This window comes from Canis aureus, chromosome 18, assembly GCF_053574225.1.
Source record: "Canis aureus isolate CA01 chromosome 18, VMU_Caureus_v.1.0, whole genome shotgun sequence".
NCBI classification, from domain to species: domain Eukaryota; kingdom Metazoa; phylum Chordata; class Mammalia; order Carnivora; family Canidae; genus Canis; species Canis aureus.
Genome location: NC_135628.1, coordinates 9,574,309 through 9,587,880, shown reverse-complemented (window position 1 = coordinate 9,587,880; position 13,572 = coordinate 9,574,309). Strand labels below are relative to the sequence as shown.

At 42.5% G+C, this 13,572-nt stretch overlaps 1 pseudogene; it reads right to left on the bottom strand.

The window, feature by feature from the left end:
• Positions 1 to 4,635: 4,635 nt before the first annotated feature.
• LOC144288468 (replication factor C subunit 5-like) lies at positions 4,636 to 13,175 on the bottom strand (annotated as a pseudogene).
• Between the last annotated feature and the right edge of the window lie 397 nt (positions 13,176 to 13,572).

The following is a 13,572-nucleotide window of genomic DNA, read 5'->3' as shown; positions in this document are numbered from 1 at the left end:
CCTGAGGACATTTGTCAAGTGGTGTCCATCCATAAGGGCTAGTTGTGGGCCAGAGTTATCCACAGGGTGATGGAAGTGTGTGTAAGTTCAATAAATTTGCTGATAACATCAATCTGGAGCAGCTTCTTACACTGGCAAGACAGGAACAGCTTTCAGTGACCTTGATTAAGTCGGGCTCGTAGAGTGGGACAAGCTCAAAGCCAAGATGCCAGGCCAAGACACAGTGGGCAGATTTTCTATGCAAGAGAGCTTATGGCATGTTGCAGCAAAATTCGACAGTGTTTTATTTCCAAAATTTTCTGAGGCACTATAATTAAGTAACAACTCTCCACGATGCCAAGTGGTTTAGAGCTACTTTTATTATACTAGTTTCCTGATTTGCAAAATGAAGACTCAGAGATATGTTTTGTGATATTCTTTTAGAATTTAAAAACCCCTGGAAAGTAGTGGATGCTAAATGTTAGTTCTCTTCTTCCTCCCTCTTTTCTCACTCTTGCTGTAGTGGGACTAGCACTGGGAAGGAAAAGCTCTGAATTCAATACAGAAATTCAAAAGGAAAAGGGAATCTTCCAAGAAACAAAAATAATAGCATTGGACCTTAAAGCATCCTCTGTTGGATCAAAACACTATCCTTTAATAATATTTTAATCAAGTGGAAAATTTTTGCAACATTAATTAGCTAATGCAAAGATATAAAAATTTTAAGAAACTGGCCATCAACCATTGGGAGAGTTAGAGAATTACTGCTTCTTTTACTTCATAAATCTTAGAAAAGATTAGTCCCACGCTGAACCCTTGTGCATCATTGGTGAGAATGTAAATGGGCACAACTACTGTATATTGGAAAACAGTATGGAAGATACCTCAAAATATTAAAAATAAAAATACCATATGATCCAGTTATTCCAGTACAGGGAATTTATCCAAAGAAAACAAAAACACTAGCTCGAAAAGATATTTAATGCACCCTCATGTTTATCCCAGCATTATTTACATTAGCCAAGTTATGGAAACAACCCAAGTGTCCATCCATAGGTGAGTGGATAAAGATGTGGTATATGTACATAATGAAATGTTACTCCATCATAAAAGACAATGAGATCTTGCCATTTTCGACAGTATGGATGGACCTAGAGGGTATTATGCCAAGCAAAATAAGTCTGACTGAGAAAGACAAATATATGATTTCACATATGTGTAGAATCTAAAAAACAAAACAAATGAGCAAACAAACAGAAACGGACTCAAACACAAAGAACAAACTGGTGGTTGCCAGGGGGCAGTGAGTGGGCCGGGGGGATGGACGACATAGGTAAAAAGAAATAAGATATACAGAATTGCAGTTGTAGGGATTCCTGGGTGGCTGAGCGGTTGAGCATCTGCCTTTAGCTCATGGGGTCAAGGATCTAGTCCTGCACTGGGCTCCCTGCGGGGGGCTTGCTTCTCCCTCTGCCTATGTGAATAAATAAAAAAATCTTTAAAAAACAAAAAACAAAATTGCATTTGTAAAATAAATAATTCACAGAGATGAAAAATAGAGCATAGGGGATATAGCCAATAATATTGTAATAACATTGGATGGTGACAGATGGTGAGAACACTTATTGTGGTGAGCACTGCATAATGTACAGAATTGCTGAATCACCATAATGTACATTTGAAACTAATATAACATTGTATGTCAACTGTAATTAAACAAAAAGTATTAGTTCCAATGTACATGGTGGGTACTTAGTAAATGCTTGTTGTATTTGCCTTGTATATTGTCAGAAGGAATGAATTTTTTATTGAAATGTAATTGATATCCAATATTCTGTTATGTTCACGTGTACAACATAGTGATTTGACATTTGTATCCATTGCAAACTGATGACCACATTAAGTCTAGTTACCATCTGCCACCATGGAAAATTTATACGGTATTATTGACTGTATTTCCCCATGACCTATTTATAACTAGAAGTTTGTATCTCTTGATCCCCTTCACCCATTTCCCTTACCCCCATACCCAGGAATGAGTTTTTAATAATAATTCTAAAGCAGGTATTCTTAACCCCTATGGGATTAGATCCTGAAAACAAGGAAGGAGTAATAAGAGCCAGTGCAATAACTAAAACACAGTTTTATTAGTAAGATCTTATCCAAGCCTACATAGAAGAAGTCAAGGTCAGTCTTAAGCTGTACTCCATTAGTAATGTAGCTGAACAGCTCCTGGTTCCTGGAGCAATGGAGTGACAGGTTAAGCAATGAGATAGCTGGCAGGCGTTCTTGGTCAATCTCTTTCAAAAAGTCAAAGATGTCCTCAGTTGTAAATATCTTCTGCTTACAGAGGATAAGATAGAAAGTCTCCCACTTGCAATTCCTTAAACTCAACTGAAGAAAATAGAGAACCACTGTCAGGAAAGAAAGTTTCTGGTATTTAACATCCCTTCCCCTATCTTCACTCGTGGCTTTTATTTCATGAAAGAAACTGGCCAGTCAAAAGAGCTTCTCCATATTTCCATCACTGAATATACAAACTTATTTGCATCTGTATCCCAGACTTGGCCCTTTTCCCTATCAAATTCAACTTCGTGCACTGATTCCGTTCCCTCCCACCCCGCCTTATCAGTTGCTACCTCTCCGTCCCCTTCCTGGGATCATTCCCATTAGGGTACATGCAAGTTAGCAAATCTCTAACCTAATAAAAAATAAAAAATCCCCAAATATTTTTAAAACCCTTCCCTACATCCCTTTCTAGCCAGAAGGTCACTCTTCGCTGCCTTTTACCTCAAACTGAAAAGAATTGCCAGGAAACAAAAGCAAAAATGAGCTATTAGGATTTAATCAGGATAAAAAGCTTCTGCAGAGCAAAAGAAACAGTCAACAAAACTAAAAGACAACCTACAGAATGGGAGAAGATATTTGCAAATGACATATCAGATAAAGGGCTAGTATCCATGATCTATAAAGAGCTTATTAAACTCAATACCCAAGAAACAAACAGTCCAATCATGAAATGGGCAGAAAACATGGACAGAGATTTCACCAAAGAAGACCTACACATGGCCAACAAGCACATGAGAAAATGCTCCGCATCCCTTGCCATCAGGGAAATACAAATCAAAACCACAATGAGATACCGCCTCACACCAGTGAGAATGGAGAAAATTAACAAGACAGGAAACAACAAATGTTGGAGAGGATGTGGAGAAAGGGGAACCCTCTTGCACTGTTGGTGGGAATGCAAACTGGTGCAGCCACCCTGGAAAACTGTGTGGAGGTTCCTCAGAGTTAAAAATAGAGCGACCCTATGACCCGGCAATTGCACTAGTGGGGATTTACCCCAAAGATACAGATGTAGTGAAACACTGGCACACCCGTACCCCAATGTTCATAGCAGCAATGTCCACAGTAGCCAAGCTGTGGAAGGAGCCTCAATGTCCTTTGACAGATGAATGGATAAAGAAGATGTGGTCTGTATATACAATGGAATATTACTCAGCCATCAGAAAGGACAAATACCCACCAATTGCTTCAACGTGGTTGGAACTGGAGGGTATTATGCTGAGTGAAGTAAGTCAATCGGAGAAGGACAATCATCATATGGTTTCACTCATACGGGGAATATAAGAAATAGTGAAAGGGATTATAAGGGAAAGGAGGGGAACTGAGTGGGAAAAATTAGAGAGGGTGACAAAACATGAGAGACTCCTAACTCTGGGAAATGAACAAAGGGTAGTGGAAGGGGAGGCGGGTGAGGGGATGGGGTAACTGGATGATGGACACTGAGGAGGGCACTTGATGGGATGAACACTGGATGGGTTTGTTTGTTTTTTTTTTAAGACAGCCAACATGCCAGCTGCTTTATTTTTATTGAGAAGAACATTATCATAAAGGCAGCCTGTTTGCTGTAAAATAAGCCACTACACTGGACACTGGGCCTGCCTTTTCAGCACTTGGAGGTTTAGAGTCTGGCCCGAGCCCATCTCCCTCCGTACATTAAGAAGGGAGTACTATACAGCCTTGCCCCCATGGCCATACAGTGACACTTCACTGTCCCCGCCACAATTAGGAATCTGCTAGCATCAGAAAAATTAAAAGACGTTTTTAAAGTAAGAGAACTGAGCACATTTATAAGAGTATAATAGTTTGGGCCAGAAATCTGTTAACCCCTATTTAGAACAGACACAGACTGTGCGGCAGATGAAGGTTTAGACGCTGGATTGTGGAGATGCTTTGTTTACCTGGAGTTAGGAGGCAACGGCACCATGGAGGCTTTGGAAGCCCTTAAGTTCTCGACCAAAATAGGGCAGGGCAATTTCCTGCCATCCAAGCAACTGAATGATAAAAGCCTTAAGGCTTAACAACAACAAAAACCCACACACAACTTTTTGCACTTTCTTTTTCCCTGTAAAAACACAACCGGCAGCACAGTAAGACAGCTGTCTGTTCTGATGGTTTTATACCTGCTCCAAATAGCCACAGACACGGTACTTTTTCAACCTTTGCCCACCGGTGCCGGGGACAGAGGTTCCCACAATTCGGGGCGACTGGCCTCACTACCCAGCCTGGGCAGCATATTAGCCCGTGACTCAGTTTCCTGTTCTCCAATCACCACAGGGCCTGCCAACTGGCCGTGAACAGGCTCAGCCTCTAAGCCTCTGTGACAGTCAGGTCCCTGGTGACCTGGAAAATGGCAAGGAGAGCTCTCAGCTGAATCTTCTCCTGGATACCAACAGAAAGTCTGTACTTTGTGTCTGTCTTTTTGGTCAGTAAATGTGCTCGAAGCGAAGGTGGGAAGTCAACTCTGTGCACAAAAAGTTCTTTCTGTCAGGCTACCATGTAGCACCAAACCCCTCAGCGTTTTCAACTCCCTAACATTTCTGTAGGCTGTGGGGAAGCCTGGAGTCAGCGTGCAGGCCAGGATGTCAACAATGTTTGACCTGAGGGGGTGCCCGGCACAGGGGTGCACCATTTCCTCTGTCACCTTCCCAAAGGTGGGAAGTCAACTCTGTACACAAACAAGTGTCTCTCTGTCGGGCTACCACGTAGCACCAAGCCCCTCAGCGTTTTGAACTCCGTAACATTTCTGTAGGCTGTGGTGAAGCCTGGCTTCGTGGTGCAGGCCAGGATGTCAGCAATGCCTGACCTGAGAGGGTGCCCGGCTCAGGGGTCCACCGTTTCCTCTGTCACCTTCCTGAAGGCCATATGGGTGCTCCGCAACATGGTCAGAGGCCTCCGCATAGCTCCGCTGGAAAGGGTCACCCGTGCTTTCATCCCGTCCTCACCGAGGCCCACTTTCTGCTCCCCTACCACGTGTTCTGGGTGGGGAGCCATGAGCTCTGGGGTCGGGGGACCGCATGGAATCTCTGCACCGGGCGGCAAGGCCAGGATGATCTTTGACAGTCGTCACCCCTGAGGCCGAGTGAGTATTCTTGGTGAACTTCTCCAGCACTCTCCTCAAGGCATTCCAGTATTTTTGTCTACACTTCCTTTCCTCTAAGTCATTCTCAAATGGACTACAATTACACTTTTGTTTCCTCTGTTGTACCCAAATTCCTATTAGCAAGATTATAATAAACCTCCACATAGATAGACCCAATGATGAATGCCCGGTCCTCGTTTTAATTGACCTGTTTTGATCACTCCCCCTTTATCTGAAACACTTCCTTCAAGATCCCACTTTCTCTGGATTTTTCTTCTACGTCCCTGCTCCCCCTCCTCAGTCTCTTTGACTCCATGCGACTACTTTCCTGACCTCTAAACACTGGAGTGCCCCGAGACTATGTCCTCAGACTTCTTTTCAATTTTTGTTGGGGTCTACAGAGTCAAGTCATGGAAACTCCTCTGGCTTCATTTCCTACACAATCCTTTGCTCACGCCTCTCGAGACATACTGCCCTCTTTGTGTTCCTCTAGTACCATGAACTCATTCCTGCCCCATAGCCTGGGCCCTTACTACTCCCAGTGCCTGGAACCCTTCCTACTCACAAATCTGCATGACTCTCTCTTTCATTACATTTAGGTCTTTGCTGAAATGTCACTGACTCCAAACACCCTATATGAAATCACATAAACACAATTATCTCATCACTCTCCACCCTAAAGTAGGGTGATTATTTTAGTCCCTTTGCACTCATCACCATCAGACTAATATAAATTTATTTGTTGTCTATCCCCATCCACTAGGATACAAACTCCATGAAAACAGGAATTTTTGTCTCCGTAATTCACTGCTTTATCCCCAGCACTTAGAACAGTGTTTCACATAAAATAGGTGCCCCCTTCCTCCAAATATTTGTTGCATAAGTACTGCCTGGTGCAATTACTCAGAACTACAACCTTTGCTTCAGGAGATTGAGCTAGGATTACTTGGAATGATTTAAAAAATCAAACTGCAACATCCACATTTTTCTCTAGAATAATCCTGCAAGTGTGAATACTTGGCAAAGACTTTTTAAGACTTTTTTTTTGTTGTTATGGATATTACACCTAAACTCTAATTTGGTAGTATATTAGTTAGGGCTCTCCAAAGAAACAGAACCAATAGCATAGAGAGAGATCGAGACAGAGAGATAATTTATTTTAAGGAATTGACTCATGTGATTATAAAGGCTTGGCAAGACCAAAATCTGATGGGTAAAGTTGGTGGGCTGAAGACTCAGGGAAGAGTTATAGTTTGAGTCCAAAGACAGAACTCTTTCTTGCTAGGGTGAGAGGTCAGTCTTTGTTCTATTAAGGTTTTCATCTGATTGCATGAGGCTTTCCCACACTATGGAGGGTAACGTGCTTTATTCAAAGTCTACCAGTTTAAACGTTAATCTCACCCAAAAGATACCTGTACAGAAACATCCAGAATAAATGTTTAACCAAAATGTAGACATTGTGGCCTAGTAAAGCTAATACATAAAATTAGACATTAGGTTATTTCAAATATAAATTTTTTGAATTTGCTTGCTTTGTCCCTGCACTTATCTATAAACTCCCTGGGTACATTGGTTTTCAGGAAAGCAGGTGATTAATAAATATCTTGTTGTTATGTTGTTTTTGTTTGTTTGTTGTTTTTCAGTAGACTCCATACCCAGCGTGGAGCCCAATATGGGGCCTGACCCTGAGATCAAGATCTGAGCCGAGATCAGGAGTGACATATTTAACCGGCTAAGCCATCCAGGTGCCCCCCAGGATTGATAAATATGAGGTGACTTTCATATAATGAAGCCAAGGCAACATAATGAACAAAAATCAAAAATTTACTTTCACCTTTAAAGGTCTCCAGAAACTGTCCTGTTAAATTGCTCAGTTACTTTTATAAAAAAAGGTCACTGTCGATTTTTATATCCTTTACACAAGCTAAGAGATAAGTATAGAAAGTCCTCCAAACAACCACTTCCACTGGAGGTGGCCTAACAGAATCTGGGTTCTTTGATGGACAACGACCTAGAATATCATTGTTACATAAGGCTTTTCTTGGCTTGGAGAGACATGTGAAGCCATAAGCCCTGGGTAAAAATCTTAAGCTCTACAAAAAGTTGGCAAAGAGACTATGATCATTACAAATTGTAAAATTTTAGCAACTGTTGTGATCAATGCAAACCACATGGGTTTAGAGATCATTGTAAAGCCTGTAGATGCCCAAAATGAGAGGGTGTGTGTGAGTCTATGGGTGTATATGGTGGGCATGTGCCTTTCTATTTTTTTTTTGACAACAGTGCTCTTGAGCATTGATGTCATCTAGCATTTTGTAGTTAACCCCTAAATGGTGAGATATCACAGGATAAGGCAATGGCTTGTAGTCATTTCATATGCCAGCATAGATTTGGAACTCAATAAATGCTTGACTGTGAATAACTAACTAACCAAATAAGACATTTTAAAGTCTTCATGTGGTTAAGTCCAAGGCCATGAACTGCATTTTCTCAGTAGTTGATACAGTGTTTTAGCAATGGCTGTCTTTTGTCAAGGCAAAAAATTTGACTAACCTTTTAATGGACTAGAAGCTCTTATTTTGTTTTTTGCTATAGATTTAGCAAGAACTATTGAAATATGGGGTCAAGAAAACACTAACAGTAAAAATATAGCTATTCTAACAGATTGACACCAGTAGCTCTAATTTCATATTTCTATTTTTTCACTGGGATCCCTGACAAATTCAGTTATCAGCTGAGGTGATCCTGCCCTTTCAGATTTAAATAAAGTTGGTTTAAATTCTTTGTTCTCTGTCCTGTGGTAAGTCTAACAACTCTCCCTGATACTTGCACAAAGGCCTTCAGGATCATGTTTCTATAATTATATCTGCTCTGAGTTCCCACTTCTGCTGACCTCCTCTTGCCCTTTGGTCTGGCCTCCCTGCCCCCACTCTTGTACTAACCCAGATGTGGACTGGAGCCCCATTTTCTTCTTGAGAAAATCACACAGATGAGACATTTGAGCGTGTAGCAGGCTTTACCAAAGATATTGGGAAACAGAGGTTAAATCACAGCAAGGTGAACAACTTAAATTTTATAAAGCTTGAACCACTCATTGTGGATTTTCCTCTAGTACCTCCCACCCACACCCGTGCTCCCTTCCATTCTCTTAGATAGTCTGAAACCAACAACAGCAAGACTGCCTAAAGGGTCTGATGCTGGCTGTTATAAGTTTTTTTCATCCATATCTGGAAAGGTGACATGGGAAACTCCAATTCTCTGTCTCTGTCTCTCTCAATTTGGATCAGCATGTGCCAAAATACTGATGGACTTCTTGCAGTTTTTGCAATTTTATCCTTTTCCTGATTCCATGACAAACATCACTTTAAAAAAAAATCACCTTTTAAAAGTTGAATGTCCTTTTAAAAATTCTACATTTATATTCTTATAGCTGTAAGTAGATCCTGGTGTAAACTTTTTGTAAGCTGAGAAGCAGTTAGAGAGTCTGAACTGATTTATAGACAGACTTTTATTTCCTAAATATTACCTAATCTACTGTAACAGTTCTCTGCTTACATTATTTAAATTGTTCTATATCCAGAAAACTAGAAAGCAGAGACTCAGTGTCATACTGGAAAATTCCAGAAGTATCAAATTATAAAGTAAATATACTTGGATTTGTACCTCCCTCAGTACATGAGGACTATTTGGGTGGTACCTTGAACAGCATTATTAACAGTTAGTTATGGGTAAATCCAAAGACCTTGGTTTAATGGTTGCTCAAAATAAAACTTTTTCATTGGAGCCAAAAGTACATTTTAAGAAGTAATGTGGTGGAACATTTGGATCCAGATGGAGCTTTCGGTTCCTCAGAGAATTCATTTCCTTTATTTTGACAAAAATATACTTAAATGTTCACTGTGTGCCAAACACTGTGTTAAGTTAAGCTGTATATGAATTAAATAATTTAGTTGTCGCCACCAGCATAGGGGTAGCTATTTTTATCTCCATCTTACATATGAAAATGCTGAGGTTCGAGAAGGTTGAGTAACTTGGCCAAGATCACAAGATGCTGACACATCCAGGTGTATCAGACAGGGTGCTGGCAAGAGATGGTTGGCACGTAGAAATAAGATAATTGAGGAGAGTTTAATAAAGGAAGTGTTAGTCGGGGTGTGGGCAGAAGTAAGCAGGACCAGCAAGGAATGGTGAGCCATACACGGGCTAACAACAGTGGGGGCCATTACCACCTCTAGACCTCCAGGACCACGGGGAAGGAGTGCTCACCAGAACTCAGAGAGACCTGTAGCCGCAGGAGAGGGAATAGTCAAGAGAAGCTGTAATATGAGGTAGAAGAAAGCAGGCACTGCCAAACTGGGGCCCAAAGGGATGGGGATTGACCGAATCAATTCCTCAAGTTCTCATCATACCTCCTGATCTGCTAGTGCAGGCTATTGACCAAAGTCAACCTTTAGGCAGAGGTCAAGGGCACCTGAGTGGTACAGTTCATAAAGATGAGTCTCCTTGAAGAGTAGAAACGTAATCAATGTGAATCCTTCTTCCTCTTGGATGGTAGATCATGAGCTTCCCATCACATGATCTAAATTCCCAGGTTGTGGGTGTCTGGGTGGTTTGGCAGTTGAGTGTCTGCCTTCAGCTCAGGGCATGATCCCAAAGTCCCAGGATCGAGTCCCACATCGGGCTCCCTGCATGGAGCCTGCTTCTCCCTCTGCCTGTGTCTCTGCCTCTCCCCCCCCACTCTCTCTCTGTCTCTCATGAATAAATAAATCTTTACCAAAAAAAAAAATTTCCAAGTTGCAATGATTGAAGGGCCACAGCCTTCTCATCAAAGTAATAGGGCTGTGCATGATTTGAAATGTAAATCTCTGAATTGTAACAGCTGATGGGAGTCCATGTCAGTAATTTCCCAAGCTTTCCATTATCTGTGTTTTGTTAAAACAGAAGCACCAAGAGATCGTCCTCTGGTGATATGGACTGGATGTTTGTGTGTCCCTAGATTCATACACTGAAATCCTAATCACCAACGGGATGGTATTAAGAGGGGGGCCTTTGGGAGGTAATGGGGTCACGAGGGTGGGGACTTCAGGAATGGGCTTGGTACCCTTATAAAAAAAAAACAAAAACATGAGAACCCTTGCTTCTTCTCATCGTGCTCTCCATCATGTGAGGATACGGTAAAAAATTGACAGTCCGAACAAAAAAAAAAAAAAAAAAAGAAAAGAAAAAAGAAATTGACAGTCTGCAACTTGGAAGAGGGCCTTCACTAGAACCTGATCCGGCTGCCAGCATTCTCTCAGACTTCCAGCTTCCAGAACTGTGAGAAGTGGGTTTCTGCTATTTATAAGCCACCCTGTCTATGGTGCTTTGTTACAGCGGCCCAAGCTAAGACACACAGTCTACCACGAGCCGGGCATACTTCTGTGCAGAAGCCTACGGTGGCAAAACCATAGCCCCTACAGATGCCCACCTCCTAATCCCCAGAACTTGTGAATGTATCCTGCGTGGCAGTAGGGACTTTGCAGAGATGGTGAAAGTTAAGGATCTGGAGATGTGGAGATTAGTCTGAATTATCTAGGTGAATCCAATCTACTCACAGGAGTGCTTAAAAGCAGAAAAGCATCCTCAGCTGCAGATGACCAGGAACATGGCAGCATTAAAGGGACTTGAATTCCTCTCACTGGCTTTGAACATGGAGGAAGGAGGCCACGAGCTCAGGAATATGAACGACCTCTGCGAGCCAGAAAAGGTAAGAAAACAGGTTCCTCCCTGGAGCCTCCAAAAAGAAATGCTGCCCTGCCAACACCTTGACTCCAGCCCCGTAACTGTATCCGAATTCTGACCTACAGAATTATAAGATAATAAGTTTGGAACGTTTTAAGTTGCTGAAGTCGTTTGTTAGATCGGAAAGAGAAAACTAATACAAGGCCATGATCTTTTTGGTTCAGGGTAGAAAGAGAGCCTCTCAGTATATGCGTTTCTGGACGTTTGATGATTGACCTCAAATGTGTAACGGGCTGCAAACGTCAATCTGTAAGCAGGGCGTCTCTACAAGCTCTGGGCTCGGAGCCGTATTTCAGTTACATGCTGGTGTTACTTAAGAAGAGGCTGCTGCTTCGTGCTGTTGGTGCTGTTTTTCACACTGTCGTTTTATTTGGGGGAAGGAGGGTAGAGGGAGAGGGAGAGCGAGAATCTTAAGCAGGCTCTGCACAGGAGGGCTTGATCTCACAACCCTGAGATGGGGACCTGAGCTGAAATCAAGAGTCCGACGCTTAACCCATTAAGCCACACAGGCGCCCCTGCCTCCTGATTAGAAAAAGCTTTGTTTGGCCAGTCGTGAAATAGGGTGGTGTAGCCTTTGAAACATGGTCCCAGAGCCAGTAGCCCAACTGGCGGCCTTGTGCGAGTGGAAGAGTGAAAACTTCTTAAAAATCCACCCTGGGTGGCTCAGTAGTTGAGCGCCCACCTTTGGCCCAGGGTGTGATCCTGGAGTCCCGGGATCGAGTTCCCCGTCGGGCTCCCTGCATGGAGACTGCTTCTCCCTCTGCCTATGTCTCTGCCTCTCTCTCTGTCTGTGTCTCTCTGAATAAAAAAAAAAAAAAAAAAAAAAAATCTTAAAAAAAAATCCACTAAGTCAGCCACAGGGCCTTCAGTACAGCAGACACCATTTCTGCACCAAAGTCATCGCTTCTGTTGCACACACGAATGTTTGCGAATTTCTGACTTGTGTTCACCGTGGAAGTTCTAAAACACTCAAGCTCCTCAAGTACCAGATGACTCCAATGGCTTCGTGTAGCCGCACACGAAGTGCATACTGAGTTGTGTAAACGCACGCCCCCTGTACCCGATGGGTAACAATAATAAGGATGAGAGGGGTGCAGGGAAGATGTGAGCTGTCCAGGTAACTCACCTGAATTCTCCATCTGTGAGCCCAGCACTCGGGCCCTCAAGTGTGCTGAGAGGTAACAGCGCAAGAAGGACTTCTGGTGCTTTGGCAACTGTGGAGCCTTAAAGGCTAATTCACTCCACAGAACAAAGCTGATTTTCCAGACGCTTCCCCTGTGTTGTAAGTGGCACCACCTAAGGAGCCTGAGAATCTGTCTTTATACGAAGGCTTCCTTTGTTATTTTTGCTTCAGACATGGTTTCTGAGTTTGAAGTCCCAGGATTTTTAGATGAAAAGAGTTGTAGAGTGAGCTAAGGGAGGGCCCTATGCGCCAGTGCCTGTTTGCAATCTGCCTGTTTGCCATCTCGCGGGGTGCCCACATGCAGAGTGGCTGATTAGACAAAGGCCGTGGAAAGAAAACAAGAAAGTGAGCTGCATTGGGATGGGGGATTTTGAGTTTCACCACGGTTGACACTTATTTATTTTTTACTTGTGATGAGTTTCCCAAGACAGAGGAAGGTGTCTCCCCACCACCACCTCGCCACCCCAGCACCGTAGCACACCCCGCAGGGCAAGGTGCGGGAGTCGCCTGCAGAGGAGCCGAGCAGAGAAACCTGTCAACTACTGCTGATTTTCTCTACAAAAGAGGCTGTTTGTATTTCATCTCTTCATCCTTCCAAAAAGTTTTGGCCCTAAGTATCCTTTTTGCAACTTTGGCAGGTAAACTGGAGACCACCTAATGCATAAGGCAAGTATTTCTGTCCTAGCTCCAAAGAGTGGATTCTGTTAACATCTCTCAGAAAGTTTATTTACACAGGTTCACACCTGTTGATGATTTTTCTCACACCTTTGGGTAGATAGCAGAAATGTGCTTGTGCTTCTGCATGTTCGAGTAGATAGAGTAGAAATCACATATGTCATGTCTCTGGTCTTAAAAATAATCACTGCGTTTCTGGAAAGATTAAGTGTACTTTAAAAAAAAACTACTTACTTTGAAATAGTTACTGAAGACTCACAGGAAGTTATACAAATGGTAGTCTGGTATATCCTTTCCCCTTCTTCTGTAGCTGTAGTGGAATACCAACACCAGGACACTGACATTGGTGGGATACCATTAACTAGGCTATAGGTGTCTGTTTTGTTCTGTGAACTAAGAAAAAAATGTGTTGGTCTCTCTCCCCAGTTCCTGACCCAAATCTCCTAAAAAAAAAAAAAAAAAAAAACACCTTGTCATTTCCTGGTAAGAGTAAAGTAAAAGAGGTGCCAAGAGCATCCTTTGTTCT